The following is a 7,150-nucleotide window of genomic DNA, read 5'->3' as shown; positions in this document are numbered from 1 at the left end:
AGATGACGCAAGGAACTATTGGTTTAGTTTATCTGTAGATGGCATTAATCCTTTTGGGGAGCAGAGCAGCAATCATAGCACCTGGCGTGTGACTCTATGTATCTATAACCTTCCTCCTTGATTGTGGATGAAGCAGAAGTTCATTATGATGCCAGTGCTCATCCAAGGCCCCAAGCAACCCGGCAATGACATTGATGTGTACGTAAGGCCATTAGTTGAAGAAATTTTATAACTCTACGATATCAAAGGTGGATGTGTGTGGGATGAGCACAAACAGCAGGAATTTGACCTACGAGCATTGCCGTTTATAACCATCAATGATTGACCTCTCCTTAGTAACCTTGTAGGACAAACAAAAAGTTTTATACCCCAAGATCCCACTCTCTGATGTGACCGGCTTCACCGTCATCACTTTCTTCTGTAGTGATTTTTCGGACTTATCTCGAAAGTCCCACTTCGGACAAACCGGAGGGAATCTTTGTGTAAGAGTTAAGGTATATATATGTGTGTGTTTGGGCATTTGAAATGCAAAGAAACATTATGTAGGAGTTAATCAATGCAATTATGTGCGAACAAAATATTTTTCATGCATGTAATGATTTTTTGAGCTAAATGATCCTGAACTTGAAAACCACTACAAATGAACTCTGAAAAGGCTGAAACTTGGCATGGTATCATCATTTCACCCACATAGCATGTGCTAAAAAGTTGAGAGGGTTACAGTAAAAACTGGATGCGCTTCATGTACAAACTGGATAATCTCTTTCGAAGTATTAGGGGTTTGGCCGAAAACTCATGTGTTACAAAGGCATTTCATTGTTTAAAACCTATTTTAACTCCAGACTTTTTGTGTGTCCAATATGCACCATTCAAAGCCATGTCATCAATTTTCAACCCTTTCTGACTTCATTTGCTATTTTTCATGCATTTAATGATTTTTTAGTTATAAAATTAAAAGAGCTAAACAAATATATTTTTGATTAAAACACCCATTTAAAATAACCTAAAAATTACCAAATTTAATATAATTATAAAACACACTAATATTAAACAGACCAAAAAAAGAATCACTAAAAAATCTATTTTTAAAGTAAAGTTCACAAACTAGTAATTCACACAAATTTCAAAGAACTCAAATTTAAACTATTCAAATTTGAAAACTAGTGGCACTAATAGAAAGTTTAAAAAATTTGAGACCTAAAACAAAAAGATTCATTCGAAAACTATAATTATTATAATAGTTATTCCAAATCTAAAAACACAAACTGTCGTGTTTAAAAAACAAAACAAACCAAAAAATGGAAAAACAGACCATTAGTCCCGGTTGGAGCCACCAACCAGGACTCAAGGTCCCTTCCGACGCGGAATTTGGGCCCTCGAAAAGGAGACCTTTAGTCCCGGGTGGAGCCACCAACCAGGAAGGGACCTTGAGGCCTTTAGTCCCGGTTGGAGCCACTAACCGGGACTAAAGTTCTCGCATTGTATATAGTTGCGTCGTCCGGGTGCTAGTTACACGACGGGAGAACTCATCAACGCCGCTGCCAGGCCGCCCCGACGCCGAACCACTCTCGTCACTACTCCTCTTTGCCGTTGTAACGCCCGGACACACCCGTCGGTGGTCGTTACTCCTGGCGAGATCTAGACTGACCCCACATATCAATACTAGTCTTTCCTCCGCACTTTGTCCTCACTCATGCGCACCCGGGATCAACTTCCTGGTCGGTCACCCATCCTAAAACTACTCCAAGCTGAGCACGCTTAACCTGGGATTTTTGTTCGAATGGGCTCCCGGAAAAGAAGGAATTCCTTATTGATATGAGTAGTCTATCATCCCTGATAAGCCAGGCTATCACAGCCGCCCTCATCTCCAACTGCCGATGCCGCGAGGCCGTCCCGATGCTGAACCGCTCGTCGCCGCTCCTCGTCGCTGCTCCTACTCCTCGTCGTCGCCCTCGTCTCCGACTCCCGAGGTCGAACCTCCACGCTACGCGCCCCATCGCCGCCCTCGTCTCCGGCCTTGAGGTGACTCACCGGCCCCTCCTCCTTCCCCGACCTCCCCCCTCTCTTCTTGTCACCGACGTCAGCAACAACATAGAGCTTAATTAGTATTAGGGGGATATTATACATATGTTTGTGCTTAATTACTATATGATTGTGCAAGTGTGTGCGTGTGGTTTTGTTGTAGCAGAATTTAAGCATTTTGTGAATGTCCATATTTAAGCAAATCTGAAGTATTAGGGGAATATTCAAAACAAATGAAAATTAGCTTCCGATATTAGAAAACTAGAAGAAGAAATGTAGTGTATTTCAATGTAGTGAATTTCAAATGTGTTTTAATGTAGTGAATTTTAAATGTGTTTCATTTTAAGTGTATTTCAATGTAGTGGATGTACTGTTTCATTGTTTGGTGAAAAGTTTATTAAAGAGTTGTAGAAGTTTAATAAAGCTTATTTCAACATAGTGTATTTCAATGTAGTTGACTTCATTGCATTTAATCCAAAAACATTAGGAAATGTCTGACGACGATTATTGGGAGTGTGAACTCTGCGGTGACTATGAGGGTGTGTGCGACACGCCTCACCTGTGAGACGACGGCGGGTTCTTCTCCATCAAGCTTGACGAGACATTCGATGTTTGTACGGTACGCAACGACAAGTGTTTTTTCGTAATTAAGGATGCCTTCTTTTCTTTGCTTCAACGTGTAATTTATATTTTATACAATTCGACTAGTTCCTCTCTTGCCATGTAAGAAGGTACGTCTTTGAGAGGCTCGGTTTCGAAGACCACGATGGTATGGAGAGGAGGAGAGCTAATCTGAGGACTAAATATGATCACACATTTCTGGTCAAAATAATGAATACAATTAATAACATAGAATTAGAGTTCTCAAATTGGCAAGCTCTAGCCAAGGCATATGGATTTCAGAAGGATAGGGAAATAACCTTCGATCTTTGTCGTGAAGATCATATTGAAGGTAATATCGACATTTGGGTGGATGTCGACATGCTTCCAATTTTACCTTCATGTGAGTTTGTCAAGTAGTTCACATTATATATTTAAAAATACTAAGTGGTTATCCATATTAAATTTGTTAATTTATAATTTACATCTTATTTTCTTTCTTTGAGTGAAACACGGAACATAGTTGACACGACACACTACACTTAAGGATCACATCTAACTTGGGAGGAGAAGGATGTTTTTATCACCTAATTATTGGTGTCCTGTTTAGTAGGGACAACTTCCCTTATAATATGGGACCTGGCATAAATTATACTTCATACATGACACTAGTGCATAGGTTGAGGGTTGATGACATTTGCTCAAATATCTTGGTAAGAGTTGTTAATTAAGTATACTACTATTGCGTAAATGGTGTTGATTATATTGCTAACTAGGCTACTATTATATTCTTTAATAGAAACTGCCAAATGATGTTGTGCCTTCGTTGATGCATGGAAAAGGTCATATGACAATTAAAAGCCCTATAAGGGTTCAGTTCGATTTTCCATAATTGACTCAGCGCAAATCACAAGAACGACTCCAAATTGAAGCATGGTGAGAAATAAAGAAGGATTGCAAGCCACAAGTTGGAGACCGTTGGATCTCTGTGCTTCATCACGGAGACATAGGTGTTACTCTGTTTTATGACATTGTACCTAGGAGAGAGGACTAGGTCCTATGAGAGAGAAGTTTTCTGGTTTATATTAACTTTGCATGATCGATTAGGATGATGATTGCTATGATGTTTTTCTGATTTATGAGATTTTAACTTAATATGATTAAGATGATGATGATGAGTTGTTAGATGAGTAAGATGATGATGAGTTATATGACATAATATTTGATTAAACTGGATGGATGCAAGTGATCGATATATGAAACCCTAAACCCCTCCTTTAAAAAAACCAGTGTGTGGCAGCTGCTGACGTGTGGCTGTATTGTAGTCCCGGTTGGTGTTACCAACCGGGGCTAAAGGTCCCCCCTGACGCACGCTAGCAGCCACGTGGAAGGGCATTACTCTCGGGTCGTGGCCAGCCAGGACTAAAGGGGGGGGGGGCTTTAGTCTAAAGTTATTAATCCCGGTTGGTGACCCGGGACTAAAGTCCCTTACCAACCGGGACTAATGCCCGTTTCTCCACTAGTGAAACACTATTGTCTTTTTTATTTCTTTCAAATAAAACAATATACTAACTTCAAACTTTGCAGGATAACAAAACATTCTAACTAAAATGTGGAAAAAAACTTTCAGATTCTATCATGAATTATAAATACGGAAAATAATATTTTTACTAAAAAAAATCTCCTTTCATATATGTATGTCTATTTTTGCGGAGTGAAGGGAGTTTTATATATCAACAAATCCTCAATACATGGTGGATCTGAACCCAGCCACACAGCCGTGGCACGTTCAGAGCGGCTATATTTAGCCAGCCGGTCGGCAACTCTATTTTGACTACGATGGATTTTCAGCGGTAAAAACTCCCTATCACGAAGAAGATCCTTGACTTCTAGCACCAGATGGCCATAGGACGAGCGGAGCAACACATCATTTGTAAGACTAGAGAGAGCTTCGGAAGAATCTGATTGCAACACCACTGGGGAGGCGAAGTGTTGGATGGCCAGTGCCATGCCCATCATGATCACATGTAGTTCAGCTTCCACCGGCTCATTGCAATGAAAGCGATAGCGATAGGCTGCTAACAATACTTGCCGCCGCCGTCCCATCCGCCTTCATGAAGGAAACATCGACAGACAATGCCAGAAAACCAGCGGCCGGAGCCGGCCATGGAGCAGCAGCCAGAGGAAGAGAATGGTCAAGTACCTCAGACGCCATCGAGGGCATTTTCCCCGTCAGGATCTCTTCTGTAGTGAATCGCCCAGCGAGAACAATTGACTTGTAGTAGCTGTCCAAGTATTCCATCGTTGCCAGGACGGGAGCAGCCTCCTTCCCATGAGCGAGATCATTCCTAGTTTGCCACATACGCCAAAACACTATTAACAGCATGTCCCTAACCGGAACAGAGCACTTGGAGAGTAGGGTAATGAGCCACTTCTTCCTATCACAGATAAGAATATCATCGTCGGGGAGAGGCCAATGGCACCGCATATTCACCCATAAGATCCTCGCGTGTGTGCAGGCAATCAAAGCATGGAACAAATCTTCTTCCGCTACACCGCATAGCAGGCAGGATGATCTGTTGGATAAGTGTCTGAAGTTCTTGCATTGCTATGTCGCCAGGGTACCGGTTGCACAACGCTAGACAGAGATCCTCATCTTCTGGGGGATCGCGGACTTCGAGATAAGGTTCCACGAAGTGCACATCCCATCAGGGTTAATGCATGACGCACCACCAGCAAAGTCAACATTGTGATTCTATGTAGCAAGACGGTAAGCACTACGCACAGTGAACATGCTGGATTTCTTGGGACTCCAGAAGAGGAAATCATTCCTCAGGCGCGGGGAGGCGCGAATCTTCAGAATATACTCCACATCCATGGCCCAGAAGAACTCATGGAGATGGTTGGCCCTCCAGGCACCATTGTCATCAAGGAAATCCGAGACTGTGTTAAACCGGCAAGTGCCATTGGGGTGATTGGCCGGAAGGATGAGGGCCTAGGAATCCAAGGATCCCGCCAAGTGCGAATGCCCTGGCCATTGCCTACGCGCCATATGACCCCCCCCCTTTAACCAGCTGTAGATCATGCAGAATGCCCTTCCAAACCTCCGATCCATTGCTGGGGAAGACGGTGTCGAGAAGTTGCACAGAGGGGTAGTATCGTGCTTTCAGGAAATGCGCGCAGAGGCTATCAGGCATGTCGAGCAGCCGCCAGGCCTGCTTTGCGAGCAAGGCCTGGTTGAAAGACCTCATGTCCCTAAACCCCATGCCACCCATGGGTTTAGGAAGTCTCGGTTTATCCCAACTCGTCCAGGCCATCTTTTTCTTGACATTTTCCACACCCCACCAATACTGATGGATCATGTGTGTGAGCTCATCACAGACGGAGGTAGGGAGCATCAATACACTCATGACATACGTTGGAATAGCCCGGGCGACCGATTTAATAAGAACTTCCTTGTTACCTGAAGACATGTATTGCTCACTCCGCTCCACTAGAACCTTACCCAAGCATTCCTGCAGCGATTCAAACCTTCCTTTGTGCATTCTGCCTTCTGGCACCGGCAGACCCCTAGGTACTTAGGCTCGAAGACCTCCTCAGAGATCTACAGGATGCTCTTGACCTCCTGAACCACGGCGGCTCGGCAATTATCTAAAAATAGGATGGAACACTTAGACAGGTTGATAAGTTGGCATGTTGCCGCCGCAAATGTGTTCAACAAACCTTTAACCAGGGCTGCCTGTTGAGGAGTCGCCTGGAAGAACAAGAGGGAATCATTCGCAAACAGAAGATGTGATATCTTCGGAGCACCTTGACAGATAGTGACCCCATTAAGACATTCCTCCCGCGTGATTTTGAGATGAGCAAGGAAAGGGCATCAGCAAAAAAGAAGAAAAGGAATGGGGACAATGGATCACCATGGCATAGCCCCCTAGAAGGGGAGAAAGCCTCCAACAGTTTCCCATTGAACTTCACCGAGTATTTCACTAAAGATACGCACGCCATCACACGAGAGACCGGAGATTGGGAGAAACCCCACTTCGCCAACGCCTTCTCTAGGAACATCCAGTCAACACGATCATATGCCTTCGAGAGATCCAGTTTGTAAGCACATAAGCCCGGAGCATTGGTCTTGATAGACTGAATATGGTGGATACATTCGAAAGCGATGATAGAGTTATCCGAGATAAGCCTCCTAGGGATGAAAGCACTTTGATTTACAGCGATGAGTTCGGTAAGTAGGGGACGCAGCCTATTCACCATACACTTGGATATAATCTTATATAAGACGTTGCATAAGCTTATGGGCCAAAAGTCCTTCAACTCCTTAGGGTGGGTAAATTTTGGGATGAGAACTATTGCCGTGTCATTAACACCTGCGGGCATAACGCCTGATTCAAAAAACTCCACCACCGTTGCAACAATTTCGTCCTTCATTAGCTCCTTGTTGCGTTGATAAAACCGTGCCGAGAAACCATCACAACCAGGAGCCTTCAGGGGACCAATGTGAAAAAGGGCGGTCGAAATT

The sequence above is a fragment of the Hordeum vulgare genome, chromosome 2H, assembly GCF_904849725.1.
Source record: "Hordeum vulgare subsp. vulgare chromosome 2H, MorexV3_pseudomolecules_assembly, whole genome shotgun sequence".
NCBI classification, from domain to species: domain Eukaryota; kingdom Viridiplantae; phylum Streptophyta; class Magnoliopsida; order Poales; family Poaceae; genus Hordeum; species Hordeum vulgare.
The sequence above is the reverse complement of the archived record's forward strand: the minus strand, read 5'-3'. Positions refer to the sequence as shown.